A 14,258-nucleotide genomic window follows, 5' to 3' on the forward strand; every position below is an offset into this window, starting at 1 on the left:
GCAGCTAACGTCATACAGGAGATGTAGCGCAGGTAATGTCGCTGCTGTCACCAGTGGCTAACGTTATACAGGAGATGTAGTGCAGGTAATATCGCTGCTGTCACCAGCAGCTAACGTCATACAGGAGATGTAGAGCAGGTAATGTCGCTGCTGTCACCAGAAGCCAAACAATTGCACGCAATTTAGCGCACGTTGCGCTAATATATTTCGCAGCCAGATAAAACAATAGTGCTTAAAAGGACTGTTGGGTCTCTAACACCTTTCAACACTCAAAACTCCCATAACAATATACACAATTCCTCCTTCTACACTATCTGTCACTTCTCCTGCAGCTTGCCCTGACTAAGTCTGAGCCAAACCTCGTGTCATCGGGTGCTATATAGCACCCGATGAAGCATTCTGGCCAGCTTATCACTGTAATGCCAGTAACCAACATGGCTATGGCATTACAGTGAGTGACACTACTCCCCTGCATGTTTATTGGCTGCGTAGCAGGCAACAAACGTGCTGGGAGGAGACTCGAGCATCGCGCTCGAGCACACGCGATGCTCGAGTGAAAAAGGTGTTCGGCCAAGCATGCTCTCCAAATACTAGTTAGTACCCATTGAATGTGGTCCAAGAAAGGGCAACTAGTAAACTAGTGAAAGGGTCATGGGTGTCCAAGGCTTATTGATGACATGGCTATTCTCAAAAGACTGACTGTCGAACAAATTGCAATAAAGTTTATTATTGGCTAGAAAAGTGTTATGCTTTAGCGAGGGTCCTATCCATATCTCAGGCAAACAAATACAAGGCAAGCAATCAGACAAGGCAAAGACCAACACAATTTCTTTATTCAAAGAGATCTAGACTGACAGGAACTGGACCAGCAGGTTAAGGGACGAGTGGCTCGTAATAATACTGTAATAATACTGTACCATGTTCACCGGTTGACTTGGGGCCAAACCCAGAGGGCAGAGACTGAGTGAGCCCAGTTCTTCACAGAGCCCCTGATGATGGGGATGAACTTAACCGAGGATCTCTGGTCGCACATCCAGGATGGTCCCGGTGAACTTGGCCACTTACCTGCATAGACTGACACAAACATAAGGACAGAGAACCCCAGGTACATTAACTGGAACCAAAACATAACTGCACAGTTTAGACAAGAAATGACGGGAACTAGAACACAAGCAGATTCCTGGACCTGGAACAGCACATGGCAGTCACAGGCAGAAATGCACACATAAACTAGATGTCCTCCCTCCAGAGAACCCAGGAGCCCTCACACTGAAGACATTGACTCAGACTAGCAGATGTCTGTTTCCTATTCATAGTTATTCCATGGGTGATCAGACAGCTGCACCACAAGACACAGAACCAGACTAGCAGATGCCTGTTCCCCATACAGAGTTAGTCCGGCAGCTGCACCACTAGACACAGAACCAGACAAAGTGACCTTGATGCCTCACTAGGTAACCACACAGACAGGGCAGATGGAATATCCCCAGGTCAGGTGCATAGCTCCTGCACCCACCAAAGCTGGAGACAGACTGCCCCGAACCCACAACACACAGGATATTATAGCAGTGTGACCCAAATCCAACTATTAACTTCACAAGAACCAAACAGAGAGGGGAGCATGCATCAACAGAGAAAAGTACACACACAGGCTGCCATTACTACACGTCACCCCTAGCTACCAGCCTACACGAAATCCACCGTAGTCAGTATGTCAGAGCACTAACGTGAGCAATAGGGCAACTCGTGCCACTGTGAACCACACTGTGACAAAAGGTGTCAGAACACACAGTGCATTGCACCTTGCTATGTATTTGGCAGTGTAGCTGCAGAGCGATCAGAGTACCCATGTTGACCCTTATCTACCTCCAAAGGGCAATAGAATAAAGAGGCCTGGTCTGATAAATCCCATTTTCTTTTACATCATGTGGATAGCAGGCTAGCAGGCTGAGGCAATGTGATGCTTAGAAAATTGCGTATTTGCAGTCATCTGAATTTTGCTTTAAAAAATATCTCCTAACTACATACTGTTACAGATAAAGTATATGCCTTCATACCTATTCCATAATGGCACTAGCTTCTATCTGTAGTTCAATATGCCTTGCCACACTGAAATAATTGTTCAGCAAACACAAACCGGATTCCAAAAAAGTTGGGACACTAAACAAATTGTTAATATAAACTGAATGCAATGATATGGAGATGGCGACTGTCAATATTTTATTTGTAATAGAACATAGATGACAGATCAAACGTTTAATCCGAGTAAATGTATAATTTTAAAGGAAAAATATGTTGATTCAAATTTTCACGATGTCGACAAATCCCAAAAAGTTGGGACAAGTAGCAATAAGAGGCTGGAAAAAGTAAATTTGAGCATAACGAAGAGCTGGAAGACCAATTAACACTAATTAGGTCAATTGGCAACGTGATTGGGTATAAAAAGAGCTTCTCAGAGTGGCAGTGTCTCTCAGAAACCAAGATGGGTAGAGGATCACCAATTCCCAAAATGTTGCGCAGAAAGATAGTGGAGCAATATCAGAAAGGTGTTACCCAGCGAAAAATTGCAAAGACTTTGCATCTATCATCATCAACTGTGCATAACATCATCCGAAGATTCAGAGAATCTGGAACAATCTCTGTGCGTAAGGGTCAAGGCCGTAAAACCATACTGGATGCCCGTGATCTCCGGGCCCTTAAACGACACTGCACCACAAACAGGAATGCTACTGTAAAGGAAATCACAGAATGGGCTCAGGAATACTTCCAGAAACCATTGTCAGTGAACACAATCCACCGTGCCATCCGCCGTTGCCAGCTGAAACCCTACAGTGCAAAGAAGAAGCCATTTCTAAGCAAGATCCACAAGCTCAGGCATTTTCACTGGGCCAGGGATCATTTAAAATGGAGTGTGGCAAAATGGAAGACTGTTCTGTGGTCAGACGAGTCACGATTCGAAGTTCTTTTTGGAAATCTGGGACGCCATGTCATCCGGACCAAAGAGGACAAGGACAACCCAAGTTGTTATCAACGCTCAGTTCAGAAGCCTGCATCTCTGATGGTATGGGGTTGCATGAGTGCGTGTGGCATGGGCAGCTTGCATGTCTGGAAAGGCACCATCAATGCAGAAAAATATATTCAGGTTGTAGAACAACATATGCTCCCATCCAGACGTCATCTCTTTCAGGGAAGACCCTGCATTTTTCGACAAGATAATGCCAGACCACATTCTGCATCAATCACAACATCATGGCTGCGTAGGAGAAGGATCCGGGTACTGAAATGGCCAGTCTGCAGTCCAGATCTTTCACCTATAGAGAACATTTGGCGCATTATAAAGAGGAAGGTGCAACAAAGAAGGCCCAAGACGATTGAACAGTTAGAGGCCTGTATTAGACAAGAATGGGAAAGCATTCCTATTTCTAAACTTGAGAAACTGGTCTCCTCTGTCCCCAGACGTCTGTTGAGTGTTGTAAGAAGAAGGGGAGATGCCACACAGTGGTGAAAATGGCCTTGTCCCAACTTTTTGGGGATTTGTTGACACCATGAAATTCTGATTCAACATATTTTTCCCTTAAAATGGTACATTTTCTCAGTTTAAACTTTTGTTCCGTGATTTATGTTCTATTCTGAATAAAATATTAGAAGTTGGCACCTCCACATCATTGCATTCAGTTTTTATTCACGATTTGTATAGTGTCCCAACTTTTTTGGAATCCGGTTTGTATTTGAGGACTATGAAAAAGCATTCACATTGTTGACCTATTCGATAACGGTGGTAGCCTCTTTCAGTAGGTTAAAGGGGTTCTCCGAGAATTAAGAAAATTAAAATATTCAAATATCACTTTATTTTAAATATATTCTCAAGTACTTTTCATTAGTTATAATGGCTTGTTTTGTCTGGGGAGGAATTATCAGGGGAAACAAAATGGCCGCTGTCCCAGCAGTTCACACAAAACCTGTCCTGATCACACATGAGGACAATTAACTTTACAGCACTGAGGTAAAGAGCTGCCTCCTCCTCCTTCCTTCTTCTCTTTACTTGTCAGGAATTATGATCCTGAATACAGATTATAAGAACTTTAGCTGAATCTCTAGGAAATGTAGTTCATGAGGAGACATGAAGTTCAGAGAGGACAGACTGTGGTAATGTGTTGCTGTGGTAATGGAGACTGTAAACAAGTGCTGCTGCTCATTAGCCACACCTCACCCTCCTCTCATGTCATCTCATCATCTCCATTACCACAGAGATTTACTTTTATTCAGGATCATGATTCCTGACAAGCAGAGTAGAGAGGAGTATGAGGCAGCACTATGGCTCATTGTGGTGAAGTAACTTTTCCTGCTGTGTGATTAGGACAGGTTTTGTGTGTACTGATAGGATGGCAGCCATTTTATTTCTCCTAATGAATGCTCCCTAGACAAAACAAGCTATTCTAAGTAATGAAAGGTATTTGTGAATATATTTATTATAAAATAATATTTATGTAATTAAAAATATGTAATTAAAAAAAAAATATTCCTGGAGAACCTCTTTAATGTGCCCTACCACACTGAAGAAATTGTTAACTTTTCTTCTATATTCTCAAAATCTCAGTCTTATTGAGCATCTGTAGGATATGCTGGAAAAAAGCTGATTCATCCAAGTCTTGGTCACAGATACCACAGGGGACCTTCAGAGATCTTGTGGCATCAATGACGGTCAGAACTGTGTTAGTAAAAGTAGGGAGGCCTACACAATACTATGCAGGTGGTTTTAATGGTATGATATGTAGAAGAGGACACCCCCTGGCACTAGACCCTGGAGACTGTAAGAATTAGACTACATCTTGCATAATAATAGATATTATAAATATGTCAGTATATAGAAGGAAAACATGAGTCAACAGATATGTTGTCCTACCCACATGTCAGCTAGGGTTTTCACTTTTTACAGGGACAGAAGTAATTTTGCTGGTCTATAGCCATAGCGCACACTCATGACTGTTCACTGGCAATAACTTTCTTAATTGGTTTCCAACATGTCTATGACCAATTATCAGAAAACTCACGCTCAATATATTACTGTGTTAAGTTCAGGCCCTAGACCTTTATCTGTGTTGACTTGTGAGTAATATAGACATTGTATATGACCTGCGTTTCAGCTTTAAAATTGAGTCTTTCACAGAAATCATATACTCTTCATCCCACATGCAAGAGACATCAGTTGCTGCCGAATCGACATATGTTCCATCTTCAGAAAAAATAATGTCTGAAATAATCAATTACAAGCACCATCATTTTGCGCTAAAAAGGAACAGACTCCAGGTCATTTCTAGGCTTGCAAAAAGTCAATTTATCTTTATGGCTATTGTTGCATGCACTGAATTACTGTATAAAATGTTAGAATTCAGTGTCTTATGTTGGACGTCGGCAATGAAACACAGGTTTTTGGGTTTGGGAAGAACTGAGGCCATGTGTTGTACATGCACAGAACTGCTCTCCCGACAGCTGTACGTCGCTTTTTCTGGATTCCACAGTTGATGTGTTGTGAAGAGAGCCAAATATGTTCTTCCCTTGGCTGGTTTAATGAATTACAGTGTGGAGATTTACTAGTAATAATCAGCACTAATTTCAGTAGGCATGGACTGTGCCGAAAAATTGTTATATCATGATTGTTGTTTTATTCAGTAATCAGATCAAGATTTACAACCTGTAATAAATTACATAATTTTGCATACATTATACCAACAAATAAAACACACACAATTCAATGCAATGAGTAGCAGTAAAACCAAAAGAATTACCGCTGTATCTGATTTTATATGCACAGAATCTTACATACCTCGAAACTAAAGTATAAAGGGGAACACACGACACTGGATATATTCTGAGGTGTTTAAAGGAGGTTACCAACCCAATTGGTATTGCAAGGATACTCAGCACACTCAATGTGATTTACATGAGATTTTATTCAAGACATAGGATAATCCAATATGGCAGTAATCCAGTTTTAAGTCATGCAACTTTCATGGTACATAAATGTAATAATGTATAATAAAAGGCACCAGATTACATACACACATATCAGCAAAAATGTAAGTATCATGAAGAAAAACAGGGTCCCAACATTTTAATGTTTACCTCTTTGCTGATACCTGTCTTTTACTTTTTTTTAAAGTAGTGTATAGTAGACACACTTGACAAGGATTAAAAGGAACCTGTGATGTTGATTATGGTGTCTGAGCTGCAGGCAGCACATTATAATGTATATATTTGTGGAAACAGGTTCAGTATAAAAGTGTAATATTTTCACTTAAAGGGGTTGTCCCATGAATATTCTACAGTTTTCAAACCAGCACCAGCACATCTTAATACTTTTTAAATTGCATCTAATTAAAAATATGGCATAGCCACTGAGTTATTCAACTAAATGTATCTGTATAGCGCCACCTGCTGTTTGTTTTCTTATTTTTTTTGTGTTGCTCACTGAGAAGGCCGCACATGCTCAGTTTCATTCTTCAACTGCTTCCTGAGCTGTTATAGGGTGAGAGCTGCAGCATAATGGACACGCCCCCTTAGCTGCAGTAGAAAAGACACTCCCCTTGAGATGCCAGCTTGATATAAATATAGCAGAGCAATGAATGTGGATATCTCTGGATCCAGGTGAGGTGCAGGGCTAATTGCCATATTTTACATTAGTCATGCAATAACCCCTTTAAGGCTAGGTCTACACGACAACATTTGTCACGCGTCAATAAGTCACACGACACATAGGGCATAACTACACTGCAACATGTGTCGCACGACATTGATGTCGCACCAATGTTGCGCAACAAAATTTATAATGAGAGTCTATGGTGTCGCACTGCGACATACAACATGCTGCGACTGCGACGCGACAGTCGCAGAAAAAAAACATTTAGAATGGATTTTTTTCGACTATCGTGTGACAAAATGTTGCGCTACAAATGTCGTCGTGTAGACCTAGCCTAAGTCTCTGCTCATTCTGAGTTTAGACGTCTAAAGGGTAGTTTATATGCCCAGTCATGTAGATAAAGCTGTCAATCAACAAGTATGACCGCCCACTGGACTCCTGAGCTCAGAATGAGCAGAGACTATACAGGTCCTTCTAAAAAAATTAGCATATTGTGATAAAGTTCATTATTTTCTGTAATGTTCTGATAAACATTAGACTTTCATATATTTTAGATTCATTACACACAACTGAAGTAGTTCAAGCCTTTTATTGTTTTAATATTGATGATTTTGACATACAGCTCATGAAAACACAAAATTCCTATCGAAAAAAAATTGCATATTTCATCCGACCAATAAAAGAAAAGGTTTTTTTAATACAAAAAAGTCAACCTTCAAATAATTATGTTCAGTTATGCACTCAATACTTGGTCGGGAATCCTTTTGCAGAAATTACTGCTTCAATGCGACGTGGCATGGAGGCAATCAGCCTGTGGCACTGCTGAGGTGTTATGGAGGCCCAGGATGCTTCGATAGCGGCCTTAAGCTCATCCAGAGTATTGGGTCTTGCGTCTCTCAACTTTCTCTTCCCAGTATCCCACAGATTCTCTATGGGGTTCAGGTCAGGAGAGTTGGCAGGCCAATTGAGCACAGTAATACCATGGTCAGTAAACCATTTACCAGTGGTTTTGGCACTGTGGACGTCAGGCGTTTTGGCATTTCCCTCTCCCCAGTCTTCCTCCAGACTCTGGCACCTTGATTTCCGAATGACATGCGAAATTTGCTTTCATCTGAAAAAAAGTACTTTGGCCCACTGAGCAACAGTCCAGTGCTGCTTCTCTGTAGCCCAGGTCAGGCGCTTCTGCCGCAGTTTCTGGTTCAAAAGTGGCTTGACCTGAGGAATGCGGCACCTGTAGCCCATTTCCTGCACACGCCTGTACATGGTGGCTCTGGATGTTTCTACTCCAGACTCAGTCCACTGCTTCCGTAGGTCCCCCAAGGTCTGGAATCGGTCCTTCTCCACAATCTTCCTCAGGGTCCGGTCACCTCTTCTCGTTGTGCAGCGTTTTCTGCCACACTTTTTCCTTCCCACAGACTTCCCACTGAGGTGCCTTGATACAGCACTCTGGGAACAGCCTATTCGTTCAGAAATTTCTTTCTGTGTCTTACCCTCTTGCTTGAGGGTGTCAATGATGGCCTTCTGGACAGCAGTCAGGTCGGCAGTCTTACCCATGATTGCGGTTTTGAGTAATGAACCAGGCTGGGAGTTTTTAAAAGCCTCAGTTAATTAGTTGATTCAGATGATTAGGTTAATAGCTCTTTTAGAGAACCTTTTCATGATATGCTAATTTTTTTTGATAGGAATTTGGGGTTTTCATGAGCTGCATGCCAAAATCATCAATATTAAAATAATAAAAGGCTTGAACTACTTCAGTTGTGTGTAATAAATCTAAAATATATGAAAGTCTAATGTTTATCAGTACATTACAGAAAATAATGAACTTTATCACAATATGCAATTTTTTTTAGAAGGACCTGTATATCAATCTGCTCAGCTCCAATTGCTCTATGACATGTTGCCTGCTGATTACACTTCCTTTTCTAAGTGACAGGTTTCCTGTATGGTACGGAAAAACAAGATGAACATAAATGTTTTTAGAGAAACCATGTCACATATAGATGAAACCCTTCTTAACTTGTCTCTAAAGTTGACAGATGTACAGTATGGTATGAGATATCAAAAAAATATGGTGAAAAAAATGTATTGTCTAAAGGATGCCTCGATGGATGCCATAAGTAAAAAAACAAACATATTTGTTTAATGTATACATATTTTTACTGCATATCTGTGTCTGTGATGGACATCTCTGACAGATGCCATCCATTGGCTGTCACACATAGGCTCACAGTTTAAGAAAGTATATGTGTAATGTATCTTTTTTTTACTATCTAGAAAAATTATTAAGCAATTAAATAACGGTATGAGTCTCGAGGCCCCTTTAACACTGATAGATTTAGCAGATGATTGTCTGGAAGGAAGCATTTCTTCCAACCAGCGATCTTCTCCACAGTATAGGGAGGGCCGATTGTTAAAGGCCATCACTCATCCCAATACAGAATTATTGTTTGCCGGCAGCAGATGTTTAGATGGCACAATCAGCTGCCGGCAAAAGATGATTTAGGTAACAGCACAAACGATTGTGTTACCCGATGAACGACCATTTTGCTTGTTTATCCAGTAATTGTCGGCACCTTTATGCCGGCGGATAAGCGCTAATGAACAGCTAGCCTAAGGTCACCATAAACTATAATAGGGCAGCAGACCGTAGCTCACAAGGATGAACAAAATCTAGGGGGAAAAAACTGTATACCAGAATTAAATCTTGTCTGTCTGGCATCAACCCTGTTAAACCATCCATAATTCCTGGTAAGGTTGGCCCAGCTGATTAAAACGGTACCTATATTTCATTGCTGTGTTTAAGAGAAAAAAACAACAACTTTTAAATATGTGCAAATTAGGGCTTGACTACACCCAGTACAAGCCCTAGCCACTTGCTGCTCCTTAGCTCCTTCACTCTTCTTCCCTCTGGACACCCACTTCCACTTGACAGGGTCAGGCATTCAGGTGGAGGGAGAAATGTCCAGGGTAGCAGAGCAGAGTCTATCCATAAGACACCCACACACCCTATACCATATGACAAAATTGCATAAGATATACCACAACTTTAAGTTGGTTGAGCAACCAGAATAATTGAGCTATATCTCTCCATAAAAGGATTTATAGACCTCTAAAGCAAAATTAAATAACAGCCAGGATGGTGCACTATATTAAAAATAGAAAGCCCCTCACCTCTTCTGAGCAGCATCTCTCCAGCGCCGATGGTCCTATCCTCGTGGCTTCCAGTGCCCTGTAAAGCTACATACTGCATAATGGTGCCAAGCAAATAGTGCCCCTACAGTATTACAAAAATCCTACCATGCAGATAGCGCCCTGACAGTATTACAAAAACCCTACCATGCAGATAGCTCCCTGACAGTATTACAAAAACCCTACCATGCAGATAGCGCCCTGACAGTGTTACAAAAACCCTACCATGCAGATAGCTCCCTGACAGTATTACAAAAACACTACCATGCAGATAGCGCCCTGACAATATTACAAAAACCCTACCATGCAGATAGCGCCCTGACAATATTACAAAAACCCTACCATGCAGATAGCTCCCTGACAGTATTACAAAAATCCTACCATGCAGATAGCGCCCTGACAGTATTACAAAAACCCTACCATGCAGATAGCGCCCTGACAATATTACAAAAACCCTACCATGCAGATAGCGCCCTGACAGTATTACAAAAACCCTACCATGCAGATAGTTCCCCGACAGTATTACAAAAACCCTACCATGCAGATAGCGCCCTGTCAGTATTATAAAAACCCTACCATGCAGATAGCGCCCTGACAGTATTATAAAAACCCTACCATGCAGATAGTGCCCGGACAGTATTACAAAATCCTACCATGCAGATAGCGCCCCGACAATATTACAAAAACCCTACCATGCAGATAGTCCCCCGAAAGTATTACAAAATCCCTACCATGCAGATAGCTCCCCGACAGTATTACAAAAACCCTACCATGCAGATAGCGCCCCTGGCAGTAATAGTGCCACTCAGTGCAGTAATAGTGCCACACACTGCCAACCCAAAAAAACTGTGCTCAGCAAATTTTCCATTACTCGGTAATAATAATAATTAATCATGTGATGCCTACAAAATAATTGTGCCAAAAAGAGTTTCCCTATGGTGTATAAAAGTGTACAACTGTAAAAGGGGTATACTGCTTAAAAAGAAAATAACAAAACGTTATTATTATATCAGCATTAAAATGTAGAATAGAATTTTCCCCTAACAAATAATAAATATAACAAGGGCTGGTTTGCGTGGGTTGCTGATGTGCTGCAGGACAGATGCTCAATTGTGTTTGTGACCTACACTGGGTACCACCACATCCATAGGGCAGCATGGCACATTCACAAACCAAAGTGAGAAGTCAGGCTTGGATTCTTGTATATATATGATCCCAGTACCTTGACCGCATCTATATACAGTCATGTGAAAAAATTAGGACACCCTTTGAAAGCATGTGGTTTTTTGTAACATTTTTAATAAAAGGTTATTTCATCTCCGTTTCAACAATACAGAGAGATTAAAGTAATCAAACTAAACAAAGAAAACTGAAGAAAAGTCTTTTCAAGATCTTCTGTAAATGTCATTCTACAAAAATGCCTATTCTAACTGAGGAAAAAGATAGGACACCCTTGCCCCTAATAGCGAGTGTTACCTCCTTTGGCTGAAATAACTGCAGTGAGACGGTTCTTGTAGCCATCTACCAGTCTTCGACATCGGTCTGAGGAAATTTTACCCCACTCCTCAATGCAGAACTTTTTCAGCTGTGAGATGTTTGAGGGGTTTCTTGCACGTACAGCCCTTTTCAAGTCACCCCACAGCATCTCAATGGGATTCAAATCTGGACTTTGACTTGGCCATTCCAGGACTCTCCATTTCTTCTTTTTCAGCCAATCTTTGGTTGATTTACTAGTATGTTTTGGGTCATTGTCATGTTGCATGGTCCAGTTCCGCTTCAGCTTTAATTTTCTAACTGATGGTCTCACATGTTCTTCAAGCACCTTCTGATACACAGTAGAATTCATCGTGGATTCTATGATGGTGAGCTGACCAGGTCCTGCTGCAGCAAAGCAGCCCCAAACCATGACACTTCCACCTCCATGCTTCACAGTTGGTATGAGGTTCTTTTCTTGGAATGCTGTGTTTGGTTTACGCCAAACATGTCCTCTGCTGTTGTGTCCAAATAATTCAATTTTGGACTCATCTGTCCAAAGAACATTATTCCAGAAGTCCTGGTCTTTGTCAACTTTATCTCTGGCAAATGTCAGTCTGGCCTCGATGTTTCTCTTGGAAAGCAAAGGTTTCCTCCTTGCACACCTCCCATGCAAGTTAAACTTGTACAGTCTCTTTCTGATTGTAGAGGCATGTACTTCTACATCAACAGTAGCCAGAGCCTGCTGTAGTTCTCGAGATGACACTTTAGGGTTTTTGGAGACCTCTTTTAGCATCTTGCGGTCTGCTCTTGGGGTGAACTTGCTGGGGCGACCAGTCCTGGGCATGTTGGCAGTTGTTTTGAAAGCCCTCCACTTGTAGACTATCTTCCGGACAGTGGAATGGCTGATTTCAAAATCTTTTGAGATCTTTTTAAATCCCTTCCCAGACTCATAGGCTGCTACAATCTTTTTTCTGAAGTCCTCTGACAGCTCTTTTGCTCTCACCATGGTGCTCACTCTCACTTCAACAGTCAGGAGCACACCAAACTAAATGTCTGAGGTTTAAATAGGGCAAGCCTCATTCAACATGCAGAGTAACGATCTACTAATTATGTGCACCTGGTGTGATATACCTGTGTGAGATCTGAGCCAATTTAAGAGGGAATACATGTGAGGGTGTCCTATCTTTTTCCTCAGTTAGAATAGGCATTTTTGTAGAATGACATTTACAGAAGATCTTGAAAAGACTTTTCTTCAGTTTTCTTTGTTTAGTTGGATTACTTTAATCTCTCTGTATTGTTGAAACGGAGATGAAATAACCTTTTATTAAAAATGTTACAAAAAAACACATGCTTTCAAAGGGTGTCCTAATTTTTTCACATGACTGTACATACAGGGTCCCTGTAGGTAATAGAAGGGATCTGCACAAATTAAATCCCCCAGGGACCCCCCTCTGCTGAGCTGCAATTATGAATAGCCTAACTGGCCCTGCCTAGTAACACTAGCCCTGCTCGACGCATTTCTAAATATTCTATAGCAAAATTCTCATCAGGAGCATGGAGGGCATTATATGCAGAGGCGCCCAACTAGCAGAGAGGATTGGTGTTCCCTGCACATGGGAAGCGCAGCAGCACTAGCGCTGGTATGGCCGTGCGCACATGCTCCTCTCTGCTGGTTAAGTAGACATCATAATCAAGGAGGAGGGGGGCTTGGCCGGTCCAACCAATCACCTGGAGAGGGGCGTGGTGCAGCAGCGCGCAAAGTCCCAGTTCCTGGTGCCGTGCCCCATACTATGCTATTAAATTACCCCTCCTGCATAAGGTATGATAGGGGGAATTACAAAGGCGGCCATAAACAATTGCTGGTGTATAGTGAGATTGCCACAATGAGCCATCAGGGTGTACAGAGAAATGTATATATCATTAATAAAGTGATGTTACATTATCCCTGACCTATACATTATCTCTACTGTACACGTGATCACATACCTCATTATACACTGTCTCCATAGTTATGGGACAGACGTTGAGTCGATGGCCATGCAAAATACAGCAGATGAAATTGCCCTGCTGGGGAGGGGGGGCATAACATATATATGATTGCCCATCGCATACCCCTCAAAATATGAGGCACAAGTAGTAATAATTGGGAAGAGAGTACGCTTTATTAAGGTTTACATAACTGCTCCTGCTCACAACAGACGTATAGTTGTGCAGCATTGTTGTTGAGTCCCATATTGCATCTATAGCGGCCAGTGGGAGGAGCCTATGCATCATATGAAGCATGCGTAGCTGCTCTTCTCATTTAAACCTTTTGGTTTCTCGGTCCATAATTGAAAAATCCATTCTAACTCCCTACAGAGTAATCTTTTATCAAGATCGCCTCCCCCCCCCCCCTTCCCCAGGAGATCGAATGATGTGTTTGATGCCCTGAAAGACAATGGCATCAGAATTGCTATCAAGGAGTTCGATGACATGTCTGGCGAGGGTGGTATCACGGTTATTCCTAATATCACCCAGATGTTCCCCAACCCGTCGCCTGAACTCCCAAAGTGTCTTACCCACATATTGCAGGCCACAGGAGCATGTAGCCAAATATACAACCCCCATGGTCCTGCAATTAATGTATGTCCTGATATCATAGACTTGGGAAGTCACTGTGCTGTAAAACGTCTTCAATACTTTGACAGATTTGCAGGCGATGCATCCGCTGCATCTAAAACAGCCTTTGACTTTCGATGGTAACCAGAATTGAGGCTGCGTTCATTGCATGAAGCTATATACCAACTGATACTTTAAGTTACATCCTCTTCTAAATGTAATGGAGGGAGAAGGCCCCATCAATTTGCCTATATCGGGGTCTGTCTTAAGGATGCCCCAGTGGCGATTGAGGAGTTTCCTTATGATGTGATGTCCAACCATGTAGGTCCCAATGATTCTAGGGATCTACTCCTGAGTT

Source organism: Bufo gargarizans, chromosome 2 (genome assembly GCF_014858855.1).
Source record: "Bufo gargarizans isolate SCDJY-AF-19 chromosome 2, ASM1485885v1, whole genome shotgun sequence".
Classification (NCBI taxonomy): domain Eukaryota; kingdom Metazoa; phylum Chordata; class Amphibia; order Anura; family Bufonidae; genus Bufo; species Bufo gargarizans.